Source organism: Phyllobates terribilis, unplaced genomic scaffold (genome assembly GCF_046119375.1).
Source record: "Phyllobates terribilis strain yellow unplaced genomic scaffold, ASM4611937v1 Scaffold_1__5_contigs__length_1240528914, whole genome shotgun sequence".
Classification (NCBI taxonomy): Eukaryota; Metazoa; Chordata; class Amphibia; order Anura; family Dendrobatidae; genus Phyllobates; species Phyllobates terribilis.
The window spans coordinates 872,754,038-872,775,870 of record NW_027362761.1 but is presented as its reverse complement, the minus strand read 5'-3'; positions in this window follow the sequence as shown (position 1 = coordinate 872,775,870).

Here is a 21,833-nt window from a genome sequence, read left to right as displayed (position 1 = left end):
TAATTCCCGTCAGAAGAGACATGGAGGTCAGAGTGGTATGGCAAGACTCTTTTATTGTCCCTTACAAGAGACGTGGAGGTCAGAGTGGTATAACAAGACGCTTTTAATGCCCATCAAAAGAGACGTGGAGGTAAGAGTGTTATAACAAGATGCTTTTAATGCCCCTTACAAGAGACGTGGAGGTCAGAGTGGTATAACAAGGTGCTTTTAATGCCCCTTACAAGAGATGTGGAGGTCAGAGAGGTATAACAAGACGCTTTTAATGACCTGTCAGAAGAGAAGTGGAGGTCAGAGTGGTATAATAAGACACTTTTAATGCCCCTTACAAGAGACGTGGAGGTCAGAGTGGTATAACAAGACGATTGCATGCCCCTTACAAGAGACGTGGAGGTCAGAGTGGTATAACAAGACGCTTTTAATGCCTTTTACAAGAGATGTGGAGGTCAGAGTGGTATAACAAGACGCTTTTAAGGCCCGTCAGAAGAGAAGTGGAGGTCAGAGTGGTATAACAAGACGCTTTAAATGCCCCTCACAAGAGACGTGGAGGTCAGATTGGTATAACTAGATGCTTTTAATGCCCGTCAGAAGAGACGTGGAGGTCAGAGTGGTATAACAAGACGCTTTAAATGCCCCTTACAAGAGATGTGGAGGTCAGAGTGGTATAACAAGACGCTTTTAATGCCCGTCAGAAGAGACGTGGAGGTCAGACTGGTATAACAAGACGCTTTGAATGCCCTTTACAAGAGACGTGGAGGTCAGAGTGGTATAACAAGATGCTTTTAATGCCCCTTACAAGAGACGTGGAGGTTAAAGTGGTATAACAAGATGCTTTTAATGCCCCTTACAAGAGACGTGGAGGTCAGAGTGGTATAACAAGACTCTTTTAAAGCCACTTACAAGAGATGTGGAGGTCAGAGTGGTATAACAAGATGCTATTAATGCCCGTCAAAAGAGACGTGGAGGTCAGAGTGGTATAACAAGACGCCTTTAATGCCCCTTACAAGAGACGTGGAGGTCAGAGTTGTATAACAAGACGCTTTTAATGCCCGTCAGAAGAGACGTGGAGGTCAGAGTCTTATAACAAGATGATTTTAATGCCCCTTACAAGAGACGTGGAGGTCAGAGTGGTATAACAAGACGCTTTTAATGCCCCTTACAAGAGACGTGGATGTCAGAGTGGTATAACAAGACGCTTTTAATGCCCCTTACAAGAGACGTGGAGGTCAGAGTTGTATAACAAGACGCTTTTAATGCCCATCAGAAGAGACATGGAGGTCAGAGTGGTATAACAAGACTCTTTTAATGTCCCTTACAAGAGACGTGGAGGTCAGAGTTGTATAACAAGACGCTTTTAATGCCCGTCAGAAGAGACGTGGAGGTCAGAGTCTTATAACAAGATGATTTTAATGCCCCTTACAAGAGACGTGGAGGTCAGAGTGGTATAACAAGACGCTTTTAATGCCCCTTACAAGAGACGTGGATGTCAGAGTGGTATAACAAGACGATTTTAATGCCCCTTACAAGAGACGTGGAGGTCAGAGTGGTATAACAAGACGCTTTTATTGCCCGTTACAAGAGACGTGGAGGTCAGAGTGGTATAACAAGACTCTTTTAATGCCCGTCAGAAGAGACGTGGAGGTCAGAGTGGTATAACAAGACTCTTTTAATGTCCCTTACAAGAGACGTGGAGGTCAGAGTGGTATAACAAGACGCTTTTAATGCCCGGCAGAAGAGACGTGAAGGTCAGAGTGGTATAACCAGATGCTTTTAATGCCCCTTACAAGAGACGTGGAGGTCAGAGTGGTATAACAAGATGCTTTTAATGCCCCTTACAAGACATTTGGAGGTCAGAGTGGTATAACAAGACGCTTTTAATGCCCCTTACAAGAGACGTGGAGCTCAGAGTGGTATAACAAGATGCTCCTAATGCCCCTTACAAGAGAAGTGGAGGTCAGAGTGGTATAACAAGACGCTTTTAATGCCCCTTACAAGAGACGTGGAGGTCAGAGTGGTATATCAAGTCGCTTTTAATGCCCCTTACAAGAGACGTGGAGGTGAGAGTAGTATAACGAGACGCTTTTAATGCCCCTTACAAGAGATGTGGAGGTCAGAGAGGTATAACAAGACGCTTTTAATGACCTGTCAGAAGAGAAGTGGAGGTCAGAGTGGTATAATAAGACACTTTTAATGCCCCTTACAAGAGACGTGGAGGTCAGAGTGGTATAACAAGACGATTGCATGCCCCTTACAAGAGACGTGGAGGTCAGAGTGGTATAACAAGACGCTTTTAATGCCTTTTACAAGAGATGTGGAGGACAGAGTGGTATAACAAGACGCTTTTAAGGCCCGTCAGAAGAGAAGTGGAGGTCAGAGTGGTATAACAAGACGCTTTAAATGCCCCTCACAAGAGACGTGGAGGTCAGATTGGTATAACTAGATGCTTTTAATGCCCGTCAGAAGAGACGTGGAGGTCAGAGTGGTATAACAAGACGCTTTAAATGCCCCTTACAAGAGATGTGGAGGTCAGAGTGGTATAACAAGACGCTTTTAATGCCCGTCAGAAGAGACGTGGAGGTCAGACTGGTATAACAAGACGCTTTGAATGCCCTTTACAAGAGACGTGGAGGTCAGAGTGGTATAACAAGATGCTTTTAATGCCCCTTACAAGAGACGTGGAGGTTAAAGTGGTATAACAAGATGCTTTTAATGCCCCTTACAAGAGACGTGGAGGTCAGAGTGGTATAACAAGACTCTTTTAAAGCCCCTTACAAGAGATGTGGAGGTCAGAGTGGTATAACAAGATGCTTTTAATGCCCGTCAAAAGAGACGTGGAGGTCAGAGTGGTATAACAAGACGCCTTTAATGCCCCTTACAAGAGACGTGGAGGTCAGAGTGGTATAACAAGACGCTTTTAATGCCCGTCAGAAGAAACGTGGAGGTAAGAGTGTTATAACAAGATGCTTTTAATGCCCCTTACAAGAGACGTGGAGGTCAGAGCGGTATAACAAGACGCTTTAAATGCCCCTCACAAGAGACGTGGAGGTCAGATTGGTATAACTAGATGCTTTTAATGCCCGTCAGAAGAGACGTGGAGGTCAGAGTGGTATAACAAGACGCTTTAAATGCCCCTTACAAGAGATGTGGAGGTCAGAGTGGTATAACAAGACGCTTTTAATGCCCCTTACAAGAGATGTGGAGGTAAGAGTGGTATAACAAGCCGCTTTTAATGCCCGTCAGAAGAGACGTGGAGGTCAGAGTGGTATAACAAGACGCTTTTAATGCCGGTCAGAAGAGACGTGTTGGTCAGAATGGTATAACAAGACGCTTTTAATGCCCTTTACAAGAGATGTGGAGGTCAGAGTGGTATAACAAGATGCTTTTAAGGCCCGTCAGAAGAGACGTGGAGGTGAGAATGGTATAACAAGACGCTTTTAATGCCCCTCACAAGTGACGTGGAGGTCAGAGTGGTATAACAAGATGCTTTTAATGCCCCTTACAAGAGATGTGGAGGTCAGAGTGGTATAACAAGATGCTTTGAATGCCCGTCAGAAGAGACGTGGAGGTCAGAGTGGTATAGCAAGACGCTTTTAATGCCCCTTACAAGATATGTGGAGGTCAGAGTGGTATAACAAGACGCTTTTAATGCCCGTCAGAAGAGACGTGGAGGTCAGAGTGGTATAACAAGACGCTTTGAATGCCCTTTACAAGAGACGTGGAGGTCAGAGTGGTATAACAAGATGCTTTTAATGCCCCTTACAAGAGACGTGGAGGTTAAAGTGGTATAACAAGATGCTTTTAATGCCCCTTACAAGAGATGTGGAGGTCAGAGTGGTATAACAAGACACTTTTAATGACGGTAAGAAGAGATGTGTAGGTCAGAATGGTATAACAAGACGCTTTTAGTGACCTTTACAAGAGATGTGGAGGTCAGAGTGGTATAACAAGACGCTTTTAAGGCCCGTCAGAAGAGACATGGAGGTCAGAGTGGTATAACAAGATGCTTTTAATGCCCCTTACAAGAGACGTGGAAGTTAAAGTTGTATAACAAGATGCTTTTAATGCCCCTTACAAGAGATATTGAGGTCAGAGTGGTATAACAAGACACTTTTAATGCCCGTCAGAAGAGACGTGGAGATCAGAGTGGTATAACAAGACGCCTTTAATGCCCCTTACAAGAGATGTGGAGGTCAGAGTGGTATAACAAGACGCTTTTAATGCCCGTCAGAAGAGTCGTGGAGGTCAGAGTGGTAAAACAAGATGCTTTTAATGCCCCTTACAAGAGACGTGGAGGTCAGAGTGGTATAACAACGTGCTTTTAATGCCCCTTACAAGAGATGTGGAGGTCAGAGTGGTATAACAAGCCGCTTTTAATGCCCATCAGAAGAGAAGTGGAGGTCAGAGTGTTATAACAAGATGCTTTTAATGCCCCTTACAAGAGACGTGGAGGTCAGAGTGGTATAACAAGACGCTTTTAATGCCCCTTACAAGAGACGTGGAGGTCAGAGTGGTATAACAAGATGCTTTTAATGCCCCTTACAAGAGCCGTGGAGGTCAGAGTGGTATAACAAGATGCTTTTATTGCCCGTTACAAGAGACGTGGAGGTCAGAGTGGTATAACAAGACGCTTTTAATGCCCGTCAGAAGAGACGTGGAGGTGAGAGTGGTATAATAAGACGCTTTTAATGTCCCTTACAAGAGACGTGGAGGTCAGAGTGGTATAACAAGACGCTTTTAATGCCCGTCAGAAGAGACGTGCAGGTCAGAGTGGTATAACAAGATGCTTTTAATGCCCCTTACAAGAGACGTGGAGGTCAGAGTGGTATAACAAGATGCTTTTAATGCCCCTTACAAGACATGTGGAGGTCAGAGTGGTATAACAAGATGCTTTTAATTCCCCTTACAAGAGACGTGGAGCTCAGAGTGGTATAACAAGATGCTTTTAATGCCCCTTACAAGAGACGTGGAGGTCAGAGTGGTATAACAAGTCGCTTTTAATGCCCCGTCAGAAGAGAAGTGGAGGTCAGAGTGGTATAACAAGATGCTTTTAATGCCCCTTACAAGAGACGTCGAGGTCAGAGTGGTCTAACAAGACACTTTTAATGCCCCTTACAAGAGACGTGGAGGTCAGAGTGGTATAACAAGACGATTTCATGCCGCTTACAAGAGACGTGGAGGTCAGAGTGGTATAACAAGACACTTTTAATGCCCCTTACAAGAGACGTGGAGCTCAGAGTGTTATAACAAGATGCTTTTAATGCCCCTTACAAGAGACGTGGAGGTCAGAGTGGTATAACAAGATGCTTTTAATGCCCCTTACAAGAGACGTGGAGGTCAGAGTGGTATAACAAGATGCTTTTAATGCCCCTTACAAGAGACGTGGAGGTCAGAGTGGTAAAACAAGACGCTTTTAATGCCCGTCAGCAGAGAAGTGGAGGTGAGAGTGGTATAACAAGACGCTTTTAATGTCCCTTACAAGAGACGTGGAGGTCAGAGTCGTATAACAAGACGCTTTTAATGCCCGTCAGAAGAGACGTTGAGGTCAGAGGGGTATAACAAGATGCTTTTAATGCCCCTTACAAGAGACGTGGAGGTCAGAGTGGTATAACAAGATGCTTTTAATGCCCCTTACAAGACATGTGGAGGTCAGAGTGGTATAACAAGACGCTTTTATTGCCCCTTACAAGAGACGTGGAGCTCAGAGTGGTATAACAAGATGCTTTTAATGCCCCTCACAAGAGACGTGGAGGTCAGAGTGGTATAACAAGACACTTTTAATGCCCCTTACAAGAGACATGGAGGTCAGAGTGGTATAACAAGTCGCTTTTAATGCCCCTTACAAGAGACGTGGAGGTCAGAGTGATATAACGAGACGCTTTTAATGCCCCTTACAAGAGATGTGGAGGTCAGAGTGGTATAAGAAGCCGCTTTTAATGCCCCTTACAAGAGATGTAGAGGTCAGAGTGGTATAACAAGACGCTTTTAATGCCCCTTACAAGAGATGTAGAGGTCAGAGCTGTATAACAAGACGCTTTTAATGCCCGTCAGAAGAGACGTGTAGGTCAGAATGGTATAACAAGACGCTTTTAATGCCCTTTACAAGAGATGTGGAGGTCAGAGTGGTATAACAAGACGCTTTTAAGGCCCGTCAGAAGAGACGTGGAGGTCAGAGTTGTATAACAAGACGCTTTAAATGCCCCTCACAAGAGACGTGGAGGTCAGAGTGGTATTTCTAGATGCTTTTAATGCCCCTTACAAGAGATGTGGAGGTCAGAGAGGTATAACAAGACGCTTTGAATGCCCGTCAGAAGAGACGTGGAGGTCAGAGTGGTATAACAAGACGCTTTGAATGCCCATTACAAGAGACGTGGAGGTCAGAGTCGTATAACAAGATGTTTTGATGCCCCTTACAAGAGACGTGGAGGTTAAAGTGGTATAACAAGATGCTTTTAATGCCCCTTACAAGAGATGTGGAGTTCAGAGTGGAATAACAAGACACTTTTAATGCCCGTCAGAAGAGACGTGGAGGTCAGAATGGTATTACAAGACTCTTTTAAAGCCCCTTACAAGAGATGTGGAGGTCAGAGTGGTATAACAAGACGCTTTTAATGCCCGTCATAAGAGACGTGGAAGTCAGAGTGGTATAACAAGATGCTTTTAATGCCCCTTACAAGAGATGTGGAGGTCAGAGTGGTATAACAAGACGCTCTTAATGCCCGTCAGAAGAGACGTGGAGGTCAGAGTGGTGAAACAAGATGCTTTTAATGCCCCTTACAAGAGACGTGGAGGTCAGAGTGGTATAACAAGGGGCTTTTAATGCCCCTTACAAGAGATGTGGAGGTCAGAGTGGTATAACAAGACGCTTTTAATTCCCGTCAGAAGAGACATGGAGGTCAGAGTGGTATGGCAAGACTCTTTTATTGTCCCTTACAAGAGACGTGGAGGTCAGAGTGGTATAACAAGACGCTTTTAATGCCCATCAAAAGAGACGTGGAGGTAAGAGTGTTATAACAAGATGCTTTTAATGCCCCTTACAAGAGACGTGGAGGTCAGAGTGGTATAACAAGGTGCTTTTAATGCCCCTTACAAGAGATGTGGAGGTCAGAGAGGTATAACAAGACGCTTTTAATGACCTGTCAGAAGAGAAGTGGAGGTCAGAGTGGTATAATAAGACACTTTTAATGCCCCTTACAAGAGACGTGGAGGTCAGAGTGGTATAACAAGACGATTGCATGCCCCTTACAAGAGACGTGGAGGTCAGAGTGGTATAACAAGACGCTTTTAATGCCTTTTACAAGAGATGTGGAGGTCAGAGTGGTATAACAAGACGCTTTTAAGGCCCGTCAGAAGAGAAGTGGAGGTCAGAGTGGTATAACAAGACGCTTTAAATGCCCCTCACAAGAGACGTGGAGGTCAGATTGGTATAACTAGATGCTTTTAATGCCCGTCAGAAGAGACGTGGAGGTCAGAGTGGTATAACAAGACGCTTTAAATGCCCCTTACAAGAGATGTGGAGGTCAGAGTGGTATAACAAGACGCTTTTAATGCCCGTCAGAAGAGACGTGGAGGTCAGACTGGTATAACAAGACGCTTTGAATGCCCTTTACAAGAGACGTGGAGGTCAGAGTGGTATAACAAGATGCTTTTAATGCCCCTTACAAGAGACGTGGAGGTTAAAGTGGTATAACAAGATGCTTTTAATGCCCCTTACAAGAGACGTGGAGGTCAGAGTGGTATAACAAGACTCTTTTAAAGCCACTTACAAGAGATGTGGAGGTCAGAGTGGTATAACAAGATGCTTTTAATGCCCGTCAAAAGAGACGTGGAGGTCAGAGTGGTATAACAAGACGCCTTTAATGCCCCTTACAAGAGACGTGGAGGTCAGAGTTGTATAACAAGACGCTTTTAATGCCCGTCAGAAGAGACGTGGAGGTCAGAGTCTTATAACAAGATGATTTTAATGCCCCTTACAAGAGACGTGGAGGTCAGAGTGGTATAACAAGACGCTTTTAATGCCCCTTACAAGAGACGTGGATGTCAGAGTGGTATAACAAGACGCTTTTAATGCCCCTTACAAGACACGTGGAGGTCAGAGTTGTATAACAAGACGCTTTTAATGCCCATCAGAAGAGACATGGAGGTCAGAGTGGTATAACAAGACTCTTTTAATGTCCCTTACAAGAGACGTGGAGGTCAGAGTTGTATAACAAGACGCTTTTAATGCCCGTCAGAAGAGACGTGGAGGTCAGAGTCTTATAACAAGATGATTTTAATGCCCCTTACAAGAGACGTGGAGGTCAGAGTGGTATAACAAGACTCTTTTAATGCCCGTCAGAAGAGACGTGGAGGTCAGAGTGGTATAACAAGACTCTTTTAATGTCCCTTACAAGAGACGTGGAGGTCAGAGTGGTATAACAAGACGCTTTTAATGCCCGGCAGAAGAGACGTGAAGGTCAGAGTGGTATAACCAGATGCTTTTAATGCCCCTTACAAGAGACGTGGAGGTCAGAGTGGTATAACAAGATGCTTTTAATGCCCCTTACAAGACATTTGGAGGTCAGAGTGGTATAACAAGACGCTTTTAATGCCCCTTACAAGAGACGTGGAGCTCAGAGTGGTATAACAAGATGCTCCTAATGCCCCTTACAAGAGAAGTGGAGGTCAGAGTGGTATAACAAGACGCTTTTAATGCCCCTTACAAGAGACGTGGAGGTCAGAATGGTATATCAAGTCGCTTTTAATGCCCCTTACAAGAGACGTGGAGGTGAGAGTAGTATAACGAGACGCTTTTAATGCCCCTTACAAGAGATGTGGAGGTCAGAGAGGTATAACAAGACGCTTTTAATGACCTGTCAGAAGAGAAGTGGAGGTCAGAGTGGTATAATAAGACACTTTTAATGCCCCTTACAAGAGACGTGGAGGTCAGAGTGGTATAACAAGACGATTGCATGCCCCTTACAAGAGACGTGGAGGTCAGAGTGGTATAACAAGACGCTTTTAATGCCTTTTACAAGAGATGTGGAGGTCAGAGTGGTATAACAAGACGCTTTTAAGGCCCGTCAGAAGAGAAGTGGAGGTCAGAGTGGTATAACAAGACGCTTTAAATGCCCCTCACAAGAGACGTGGAGGTCAGATTGGTATAACTAGATGCTTTTAATGCCCGTCAGAAGAGACGTGGAGGTCAGAGTGGTATAACAAGACGCTTTAAATGCCCCTTACAAGAGATGTGGAGGTCAGAGTGGTATAACAAGACGCTTTTAATGCCCGTCAGAAGAGACGTGGAGGTCAGACTGGTATAACAAGAGGCTTTGAATGCCCTTTACAAGAGACGTGGAGGTCAGAGTGGTATAACAAGATGCTTTTAATGCCCCTTACAAGAGACGTGGAGGTTAAAGTGGTATAACAAGATGCTTTTAATGCCCCTTACAAGAGACGTGGAGGTCAGAGTGGTATAACAAGACTCTTTTAAAGCCCCTTACAAGAGATGTGGAGGTCAGAGTGGTATAACAAGATGCTTTTAATGCCCGTCAAAAGAGACGTGGAGGTCAGAGTGGTATAACAAGACGCCTTTAATGCCCCTTACAAGAGACGTGGAGGTCAGAGTGGTATAACAAGACGCTTTTAATGCCCGTCAGAAGAAACGTGGAGGTAAGAGTGTTATAACAAGATGCTTTTAATGCCCCTTACAAGAGACGTGGAGGTCAGAGTGGTATAACAAGACGCTTTAAATGCCCCTCACAAGAGACGTGGAGGTCAGATTGGTATAACTAGATGCTTTTAATGCCCGTCAGAAGAGACGTGGAGGTCAGAGTGGTATAACAAGACGCTTTAAATGCCCCTTACAAGAGATGTGGAGGTCAGAGTGGTATAACAAGACGCTTTTAATGCCCGTCAGAAGAGACGTGGAGGTCAGAGTGGTAAAGCAAGATGCTTTTAATGCCCCTTACAAGAGACGTGGAGGTCAGAGTGGTATAACAAGGTGCTTTTAATGCCCCTTACAAGAGATGTGGAGGTCAGAGTGGTATAACAAGACGCTTTTAATGCCCGTCAGAAGAGACGTGGAGGTCAGAGTGGTATAACAAGACTCTTTTAATGTGCCTTACAAGAGACGTGGAGGTCAGAGTGGTATAACAAGACGCTTTTAATGCCCGTCAGAAGAAACGTGGAGGTAAGAGTGTTATAACAAGATGCTTTTAATGCCCCTTACAAGATACGTGGAGGTCAGAGTGGTATAACAAGGTGCTTTTAATGCCCCTTACAAGAGATGTGGAGGTCACAGTGGTATAACAAGACGATTTTAATGCCCGTCAGAAGAGACGTGGAGGTCAGAGTGGTATAACAAGACTCTTTTCATGTCCCTTACAAGAGACGTGGAGGTCAGAGTGGTATAACAAGACGCTTTTAATGCCCGTCAGAAGAGACGTGGAGGTCAGAGTGTTATAACAAGATGCTTTTAATGCCCCTTACAAGAGACGTGGAGGTCAGAGTGGTATAACAAGACGCTTTTAATGCCCCTTACAAGAGACGTGGAGGTCAGAGTGGTATAACAAGACGCTTTTAATGCCCCTTACAAGAGACGTGTAGGTCAGAGTGGTATAACAAGACACTTTTATTGCCCGTTACAAGAGACGTGGAGGTCAGAGTGGTATAACAAGACGCTTTTAATGCCCGTCAGAAGAGACGTGGAGGTCAGAGTGGTATAACAAGACGCTTTTAATGTCCCTTACAAGAGACGTGGAGGTCAGAGTGGTATAACAAGACGCTTTTAATGCCCCGTCAGAAGAGACGTGGAGGTCAGAGTGGTATAACCAGATGCTTTTAATGCCCCTTACAAGAGACGTGGAGGTCAGAGTGGTATAGCAAGATGCTTTTAATTCCCCTTACAAGACATGTGGAGGTCAGAGTGGTATAACAAGACACTTTTAATGCCCCTTACAAGAGACGTGGAGCTCAGAGTGGTATAACAAGATGCTACCAATGCCCCTTACAAGAGACGTGGAGGTCAGAGTGGTATAGCAAGACGCTTTTAATGCCCCTTACAAGAGACGTGGAGGTCAGAGTGGTATATCAAGTCGATTTTAATGCCCCTTACAAGAGACGTGGAGGTCAGAGTGGTATAACGACACGCTTTTAATGCCCCTTACAAGAGATGTGGAGGTCAGAGTGGTATAACAAGACGCTTTCAATGCCCCGTCAGAAGAGAAGTGGAGGTCAGAGTGGTATAACAAGACACTTTTAATGCCCCTTACAAGAGACGTGGAGGTCAGAGTGGTATAACAAGACGATTTCATGCTCCTTACAAGAGACGTGGAGGTCAGAGTGGTATAACAAGACGCTTTTAATGCCCCTTACAAGAGATGTGGAGGTCAGAGTGGTATAACAAGATGCTTTTAATGCCAGTCAGAAGAGACGTGGAGGTCAGAGTGGTATAACAAGACGCTTTTAATGCCCCTTACAAGAGATGTGGAGGTCAGAGTGGTATAACAAGTCGCTTTTAATGCCTGTCAGAAGAGACATGGAGGTCAGAGTGGTATAACATGACGCTTTTAATGCCGCTTACAAGAGGCGTGGAGGTCAGAGTGGTATAACTAGATGCTTTTAATGCCCCTTACAAGAGATGTGGAGGTCAGAGTGGTATAACAAGACGCTTTTAATGCCCGTCAGAAGAGACGTGGAGGTCAGAGTGGTATAACAAGACGCTTTTAATGCCCCTTACAAGAGATGTGGAGGTCAGAGTGGTATAACAAGAAGCTTTTAATGCCCGTCAGAAGAGAAGTGGAGGTCAGAGTGGTATAACAAGACGCTTTGAATGCCCTTTACAAGAGACGTGGAGGTCAGAGTGGTATAACAAGATGCTTTTAATGCCCCTTACAAGAGATGTGGAGGTCAGAGTGGTATAACAAGAAGCTTTTAATGCCCGTCAGAAGAGAAGTGGAGGTCAGAGTGGTATAACAAGACGCTTTGAATGCCCTTTACAAGAGACGTGGAGGTCAGAGTGGTATAACAAGATGCTTTTAATGCCCCTTACAAGAGATGTGGAGGTCAGAGTTCTATAACAAGACGCTTTTAATGCCCGTCAGAAGAGATGTGGAGGTCAGAGTGGTATAACAAGACGCTTTTAATGCCGTCAGAAGAGACGTGGAGGTCAGAGTGGTATAACAAGATGCTTTTAATGCCCCTTACAAGAGACGTGGAGGTCAGAGTGGTATAACAAGGTGCTTTTAATGCCCCTTACAAGAGATGGTGAGGTCAGAGTGGTATAGCAAGACGCTTTTAATGCCCGTCAGAAGAGACGTAGAGGTCAGAGTGGTATAACAAGACTCTTTTAATGTCCCTTACAAGAGACGTGGAGGTCAGAGTGGTATAACAAGACAATTTTAATGCCCGTCAGAAGAGACGTGGAGGTCAGAGTGTTATAACAAGATGCTTTTAATGCCCCTTACAAGAGACGTGGAGGTCAGAGTCGTATAACAAGATGCTTTTAATGCCCCTTACAAGAGACGTGGAGGTCAGAGTGGTATAACAAGACGCTTTTAATGCCCCTTACAAGAGACGTGGAGGTCAGAGTGGTATAACAAGACGCTTTTAATGCCCCTTACAAGAGATGTGGAGGTCAGAGTGGTATAACAAGACGCTTTTATTGACCGTTACAAGAGACGTGGAGGTCAGAGTGATATAACAAGACGCTTTTAATGCCCGTCAGAAGAGACGTGGAGGTCAGAGTGGTATAACAAGACGCTTTTAATGTCCCTTACAAGAGACTTGGAGGTCAGAGTGGTATAACAAGACACTTTTAATGCCCATCAGAAGAGACGTGGAGGTCAGAGTGGTATAACAAGATGCTTTTAATGCCCCTTACAAGAGACGTGGAGGTCAGAGTGGTAAAACAAGATGCTTTTAATGCCCCTTACAAGACATGTGGAGGTCAAAGTGGTATAACAAGACGCTTTAAATGCCCCTTACAAGAGGCGTGGAGCTCAGAGTGGTATGACAAGATGCTTTTAAGGCCCCTTACAAGAGACGTGGAGGTCAGAGTGGTATAACAAGACGCTTTTAATGCCCCTTACAAGAGACGTGGAGGTCAGAGTGGTATAACAAGTCGCTTTTAATGCCCCTTAAAAGAGACATGGAGGTCAGAGTGGTATAACGAGACGCTTTTAATGCCCCTTACAAGAGATGTGGAGGTCAAAGTGGTATAACAATACGCTTTTAATGCCCCGTCAGAAGAGAAGTGGAGGTCAAAGTGGTATAACAAGATGCTTTTAATGCCTCTTACAAGAGACGTGGAGGTCAGAGTGGTATAACAAGACACTTTTAATGCCCCTTACAAGAGACGTGGAGGTCAGAGTGGTATAACAAGACGATTTCATGCCCCTTACAAGAGACGTGGAGGTCAGAGTGGTATAACAAGACGCTTTTAATGCCCCTTACAAGAGATGTGGAGGTCAGAGTGGTATAACAAGACGCTTTTAATGCCCCTTACAAGAGATGTGGAGGTCAGAGTGGTATAACAAGACACTTTTAATGCCCCTTACAAGAGACGTGGAGCTCAGAGTGGTATAACAAGATGCTACCAATGCCCCTTACAAGAGACGTGGAGGTCAGAGTGGTATAGCAAGACGCTTTTAATGCCCCTTACAAGAGACGTGGAGGTCAGAGTGGTATATCAAGTCGATTTTAATGCCCCTTACAAGAGACGTGGAGGTCAGAGTGGTATAACGAGACGCTTTTAATGCCCCTTACAAGAGATGTGGAGGTCAGAGTGGTATAACAAGACGCTTTCAATGCCCCGTCAGAAGAGAAGTGGAGGTCAGAGTGGTATAACAAGACGCTTTTAATGTCCCTTACAAGAGACTTGGAGGTCAGAGTGGTATAACAAGACGCTCTTAATGCCCGTCAGAAGAGACGTGGAGGTCAGAGTGGTGAAACAAGATGCTTTTAATGCCCCTTACAAGAGACGTGGAGGTCAGAGTGGTATAACAAGGGGCTTTTAATGCCCCTTACAAGAGATGTGGAGGTCAGAGTGGTATAACAAGACGCTTTTAATTCCCGTCAGAAGAGACATGGAGGTCAGAGTGGTATGGCAAGACTCTTTTATTGTCCCTTACAAGAGACGTGGAGGTCAGAGTGGTATAACAAGACGCTTTTAATGCCCATCAAAAGAGACGTGGAGGTAAGAGTGTTATAACAAGATGCTTTTAATGCCCCTTACAAGAGACGTGGAGGTCAGAGTGGTATAACAAGGTGCTTTTAATGCCCCTTACAAGAGACGTGGAGCTCAGAGTGGTATAACAAGATGCTACCAATGCCCCTTACAAGAGACGTGGAGGTCAGAGTGGTATAGCAAGACGCTTTTAATCCCCCTTACAAGAGACGTGGAGGTCAGAGTGGTATATCAAGTCGATTTTAATGCCCCTTACAAGAGACGTGGAGGTCAGAGTGGTATAACGAGACGCTTTTAATGCCCCTTACAAGAGATGTGGAGGTCAGAGTGGTATAACAAGACGCTTTCAATGCCCCGTCAGAAGAGAAGTGGAGGTCAGAGTGGAATAACAAGACACTTTTAATGCCCCTTACAAGAGACGTGGAGGTCAGAGTGGTATAACAAGACGATTTCATGCCCCTTACAAGAGACGTGGAGGTCAGAGTGGTATAACAAGACGCTTTTAATGCCCCTTACAAGAGATGTGGAGGTCAGAGTGGTATAACAAGATGCTTTTAATGCCAGTCAGAAGAGACGTGGAGGTCAGAGTGGTATAACAAGACGCTTTTAATGCCCCTTACAAGAGATGTGGAGGTCAGAGTGGTATAACAAGTCGCTTTTAATGCCTGTCAGAAGAGACATGGAGGTCAGAGTGGTATAACAAGACGCTTTTAATGCCGCTTACAAGAGGCGTGGAGGTCAGAGTGGTATAACTAGATGCTTTTAATGCCCCTTACAAGAGATGTGGAGGTCAGAGTGGTATAACAAGACGCTTTTAATGCCCGTCAGAAGAGACGTGGAGGTCAGAGTGGTATAACAAGACGCTTTTAATGCCCCTTACAAGAGATGTGGAGGTCAGAGTGGTATAACAAGAAGCTTTTAATGCCCGTCAGAAGAGAAGTGGAGGTCAGAGTGGTATAACAAGACGCTTTGAATGCCCTTTACAAGAGACGTGGAGGTCAGAGTGGTATAACAAGATGCTTTTAATGCCCCTTACAAGAGATGTGGAGGTCAGAGTGGTATAACAAGAAGCTTTTAATGCCCGTCAGAAGAGAAGTGGAGGTCAGAGTGGTATAACAAGACGCTTTGAATGCCCTTTACAAGAGACGTGGAGGTCAGAGTGGTATAACAAGATGCTTTTAATGCCCCTTACAAGAGATGTGGAGGTCAGAGTGCTATAACAAGACGCTTTTAATGCCCGTCAGAAGAGATGTGGAGGTCAGAGTGGTATATCAAGACGGTTTTAATGCCGTCAGAAGAGACGTGGAGGTCAGAGTGGTATAACAAGATGCTTTTAATGCCCCTTACAAGAGACGTGGAGGTCAGAGTGGTATAACAAGGTGCTTTTAATGCCCCTTACAAGAGATGGTGAGGTCAGAGTGGTATAGCAAGACGCTTTTAATGCCCGTCAGAAGAGACGTAGAGGTCAGAGTGGTATAACAAGACTCTTTTAATGTCCCTTACAAGAGACGTGGAGGTCAGAGTGGTATAACAAGACAATTTTAATGCCCGTCAGAAGAGACGTGGAGGTCAGAGTGTTATAACAAGATGCTTTTAATGCCCCTTACAAGAGACGTGGAGGTCAGAGTCGTATAACAAGATGCTTTTAATGCCCCTTACAAGAGACGTGGAGGTCAGAGTGGTATAACAAGACGCTTTTAATGCCCCTTACAAGAGACGTGGAGGTCAGAGTGGTATAACAAGACGCTTTTAATGCCCCTTACAAGAGATGTGGAGGTCAGAGTGGTATAACAAGACGCTTTTATTGACCGTTACAAGAGACGTGGAGGTCAGAGTGATATAACAAGACGCTTTTAATGCCCGTCAGAAGAGACGTGGAGGTCAGAGTGGTATAACAAGACGCTTTTAATGTCCCTTACAAGAGACTTGGAGGTCAGAGTGGTATAACAAGACACTTTTAATGCCCATCAGAAGAGACGTGGAGATCAGAGTGGTATAACAAGATGCTTTTAATGCCCCTTACAAGAGACGTGGAGGTCAGAGTGGTAAAACAAGATGCTTTTAATGCCCCTTACAAGACATGTGGAGGTCAAAGTGGTATAACAAGACGCTTTAAATGCCCCTTACAAGAGGCGTGGAGCTCAGAGTGGTATGACAAGATGCTTTTAAGGCCCCTTACAAGAGACGTGGAGGTCAGAGTGGTATAACAAGACGCTTTTAATGCCCCTTACAAGAGACGTGGAGGTCAGAGTGGTATAACAAGTCGCTTTTAATGCCCCTTAAAAGAGACATGGAGGTCAGAGTGGTATAACGAGACGCTTTTAATGCCCCTTACAAGAGATGTGGAGGTCAAAGTGGTATAACAATACGCTTTTAATGCCCCGTCAGAAGAGAAGTGGAGGTCAAAGTGGTATAACAAGATGCTTTTAATGCCTCTTACAAGAGACGTGGAGGTCAGAGTGGTATAACAAGACACTTTTAATGCCCCTTACAAGAGACGTGGAGGTCAAAGTGGTATAACAAGACGATTTCATGCCCCTTACAAGAGACGTGGAGGTCAGAGTGGTATAACAAGACGCTTTTAATGCCCCTTACAAGAGATGTGGAGGTCAGAGTGGTATAATAAGATGCTTTTAATGCCAGTCAGAAGAGACGTGGAGGTCAGAGTGGTATAACAAGACGCTTTTAATGCCCCTTACAAGAGACGTGGAGGTCAGAGTGGTATAGCAAGACGCTTTTAATGCCCCTTACAAGAGACGTGGAGGTCAGAGTGGTATATCAAGTCGATTTTAATGCCCCTTACAAGAGACGTGGAGGTCAGAGTGGTATAACGAGACGCTTTTAATGCCCCTTACAAGAGATGTGGAGGTCAGAGTGGTATAACAAGACGCTTTCAATGCCCCGTCAGAAGAGAAGTGGAGGTCAGAGTGGTATAACAAGACGCTTTTAATGTCCCTTACAAGAGACTTGGAGGTCAGAGTGGTATAACAAGACGCTCTTAATGCCCGTCAGAAGAGACGTGGAGGTCAGAGTGGTGAAACAAGATGCTTTTAATGCCCCTTACAAGAGACGTGGAGGTCAGAGTGGTATAACAATGGGCTTTTAATGCCCCTTACAAGAGATGTGGAGGTCAGAGTGGTATAACAAGACGCTTTTAATTCCCGTCAGAAGAGACATGGAGGTCAGAGTGGTATGGCAAGACTCTTTTATTGTCCCTTACAAGAGACGTGGAGGTCAGAGTGGTATAACAAGACGCTTTTAATGCCCGTCAGAAGAGACGTGGAGGTCAGAGTCTTATAACAAGATGATTTTAATGCCCCTTACAAGAGACGTGGAGGTCAGAGTGGTATAACAAGACGCTTTTAATGCCCCTTACAAGAGACGTGGATGTCAGAGTGGTATAACAAGACGCTTTTAATGCCCCTTACAAGAGACGTGGAGGTCAGAGTTGTATAACAAGACGCTTTTAATGCCCATCAGAAGAGACATGGAGGTCAGAGTGGTATAACAAGACTCTTTTAATGTCCCTTACAAGAGACATGGAGGTCAGAGTTGTATAACAAGACGCTTTTAATGCCCGTCAGAAGAGACGTGGAGGTCAGAGTCTTATAACAAGATGATTTTAATGCCCCTTACAAGAGACGTGGAGGTCAGAGTGGTATAACAAGACGCTTTTAATGCCCCTTACAAGAGACGTGGATGTCAGAGTGGTATAACAAGACGCTTTTAATGCCCCTTACAAGAGACGTGGAGGTCAGAGTGGTATAACAAGATGCTTTTATTGCCCGTTACAAGAGACGTGGAGGTCAGAGTGGTATAACAAGACTCTTTTAATGCCCGTCAGAAGAGACGTGGAGGTCAGAGTGGTATAACAAGACTCTTTTAATGTCCCTTACAAGAGACGTGGAGGTCAGAGTGGTATAACAAGACGCTTTTAATGCCCGGCAGAAGAGACGTGAAGGTCAGAGTGGTATAACCAGATGCTTTTAATGCCCCTTACAAGAGACGTGGAGGTCAGAGTGGTATAACAAGATGCTTTTAATGCCCCTTACAAGACATTTGGAGGTCAGAGTGGTATAACAAGACGCTTTTAATGCCCCTTACAAGAGACGTGGAGCTCAGAGTGGTATAACAAGATGCTCCTAATGCCCCTTACAAGAGAAATGGAGGTCAGAGTGGTATAACAAGACGCTTTTAATGCCCCTTACAAGAGACGTGGAGGTCAGAGTGGTATATCAAGTCGCTTTTAATGCCCCTTACAAGAGACGTGGAGGTGAGAGTAGTATAACGAGACGCTTTTAATGCCCCTTACAAGAGATGTGGAGGTCAGAGAGGTATAACAAGACGCTTTTAATGACCTGTCAGAAGAGAAGTGGAGGTCAGAGTGGTATAATAAGACACTTTTAATGCCCCTTACAAGAGACGTGGAGGTCAGAGTGGTATAACAAGACGATTGCATGCCCCTTACAAGAGACGTGGAGGTCAGAGTGGTATAACAAGACGCTTTTAATGCCTTTTACAAGAGATGTGGAGGTCAGAGTGGTATAACAAGACGCTTTTAAGGCCCGTCAGAAGAGAAGTGGAGGTCAGAGTGGTATAACAAGACGCTTTAAATGCCCCTCACAAGAGACGTGGAGGTCAGATTGGTATAACTAGATGCTTTTAATGCCCGTCAGAAGAGACGTGGAGGTCAGAGTGGTATAACAAGACGCTTTAAATGCCCCTTACAAGAGATGTGGAGGTCAGAGTGGTATAACAAGACGCTTTTAATGCCCGTCAGAAGAGACGTGGAGGTCAGACTGGTATAACAAGACGCTTTGAATGCCCTTTACAAGAGACGTGGAGGTCAGAGTGGTATAACAAGATGCTTTTAATGCCCCTTACAAGAGACGTGGAGGTTAAAGTGGTATAACAAGATGCTTTTAATGCCCCTTACAAGAGACGTGGAGGTCAGAGTGGTATAACAAGACTCTTTTAAAGCCCCTTACAAGAGATGTGGAGGTCAGAGTGGTATAACAAGATGCTTTTAATGCCCGTCAAAAGAGACGTGGAGGTCAGAGTGGTATAACAAGACGCCTTTAATGCCCCTTACAAGAGACGTGGAGGTCAGAGTGGTATAACAAGACGCTTTTAATGCCCGTCAGAAGAAACGTGGAGGTAAGAGTGTTATAACAAGATGCTTTTAATGCCCCTTACAAGAGACGTGGAGGTCAGAGTGGTATAACAAGACGCTTTAAATGCCCCTCACAAGAGACGTGGAGGTCAGATTGGTATAACTAGATGCTTTTAATGCCCGTCAGAAGAGACGTGGAGGTCAGAGTGGTATAACAAGACGCTTTAAATGCCCCTTACAAGAGATGTGGAGGTCAGAGTGGTATAACAAGACGCTTTTAATGCCCCTTACAAGAGATGTGGAGGTAAGAGTGGTATAACAAGCCGCTTTTAATGCCCGTCAGAAGAGACGTGGAGGTCAGAGTGGTATAACAAGACGCTTTTAATGCCGGTCAGAAGAGACGTGTTGGTCAGAATGGTATAACAAGACGCTTTTAATGCCCTTTACAAGAGATGTGGAGGTCAGAGTGGTATAACAAGATGCTTTTAAGGCCCGTCAGAAGAGACGTGGAGGTGAGAATGGTATAACAAGACGCTTTTAATGCCCCTCACAAGTGACGTGGAGGTCAGAGTGGTATAACTAGATGCTTTTAATGCCCCTTACAAGAGATGTGGAGGTCAGAGTGGTATAACAAGATGCTTTGAATGCCCGTCAGAAGAGACGTGGAGGTCAGAGTGGTATAGCAAGACGCTTTTAATGCCCCTTACAAGATATGTGGAGGTCAGAGTGGTATAACAAGACGCTTTTAATGCCCGTCAGAAGAGACGTGGAGGTCAGAGTGGTATAACAAGACGCTTTGAATGCCCTTTACAAGAGACGTGGAGGTCAGAGTGGTATAACAAGATGCTTTTAATGCCCCTTACAAGAGACGTGGAGGTTAAAGTGGTATAACAAGATGCTTTTAATGCCCCTTACAAGAGATGTGGAGGTCAGAGTGGTATAACAAGACACTTTTAATGACGGTAAGAAGAGATGTGTAGGTCAGAATGGTATAACAAGACGCTTTTAGTGACCTTTACAAGAGATGTGGAGGTCAGAGTGGTATAACAAGACGCTTTTAAGGCCCGTCAGAAGAGACATGGAGGTCAGAGTGGTATAACAAGATGCTTTTAATGCCCCTTACAAGAGACGTGGAAGTTAAAGTTGTATAACAAGATGCTTTTAATGCCCCTTACAAGAGATATTGAGGTCAGAGTGGTATAACAAGACACTTTTAATGCCCGTCAGAAGAGACGTGGAGATCAGAGTGGTATAACAAGACGCCTTTAATGCCCCTTACAAGAGATGTGGAGGTCAGAGTGGTATAACAAGACGCTTTTAATGCCCGTCAGAAGAGTCGTGGAGGTCAGAGTGGTAAAACAAGATGCTTTTAATGCCCCTTACAAGAGACGTGGAGGTCAGAGTGGTATAACAACGTGCTTTTAATGCCCCTTACAAGAGATGTGGAGGTCAGAGTGGTATAACAAGCCGCTTTTAATGCCCATCAGAAGAGACGTGGAGGTCAGAGTGTTATAACAAGATGCTTTTAATGCCCCTTACAAGAGACGTGGAGGTCAGAGTGGTATAACAAGATGCTTTTAATGCCCCTTACAAGAGCCGTGGAGGTCAGAGTGGTATAACAAGATGCTTTTATTGCCCGTTACAAGAGACGTGGAGGTCAGAGTGGTATAACAAGACGCTTTTAATGCCCGTCAGAAGAGACGTGGAGGTGAGAGTGGTATAATAAGACGCTTTTAATGTCCCTTACAAGAGACGTGGAGGTCAGAGTGGTATAACAAGACGCTTTTAATGCCCGTCAGAAGAGACGTGCAGGTCAGAGTGGTATAACAAGATGCTTTTAATGCCCCTTACAAGAGACGTGGAGGTCAGAGTGGTATAACAAGATGCTTTTAATGCCCCTTACAAGACATGTGGAGGTCAGAGTGGTATAACAAGATGCTTTTAATTCCCCTTACAAGAGACGTGGAGCTCAGAGTGGTATAACAAGATGCTTTTAATGCCCCTTACAAGAGAAGTGGAGGTCAGAGTGGTATAACAAGTCGCTTTTAATGCCCCGTCAGAAGAGAAGTGGAGGTCAGAGTGGTATAACAAGATGCTTTTAATGCCCCTTACAAGAGACGTGGAGGTCAGAGTGGTATAACAAGACGCTTTTATTGCCCGTTACAAGAGACGTGGAGGTCAGAGTGGTAAAACAAGACGCTTTTAATGCCCGTCAGCAGAGAAGTGGAGGTGAGAGTGGTATAACAAGACGCTTTTAATGTCCCTTACAAGAGACGTGGAGGTCAGAGTCGTATAACAAGACGCTTTTAATGCCCGTCAGAAGAGACGTTGAGGTCAGAGGGGTATAACAAGATGCTTTTAATGCCCCTTACAAGAGACGTGGAGGTCAGAGTGGTATAACAAGATGCTTTTAATGCCCCTTACAAGACATGTGGAGGTCAGAGTGGTATAACAAGACGCTTTTATTGCCCCTTACAAGAGACGTGGAGCTCAGAGTGGTATAACAAGATGCTTTTAATGCCCCTTACAAGAGACGTGGAGGTCAGAGTGGTATAACAA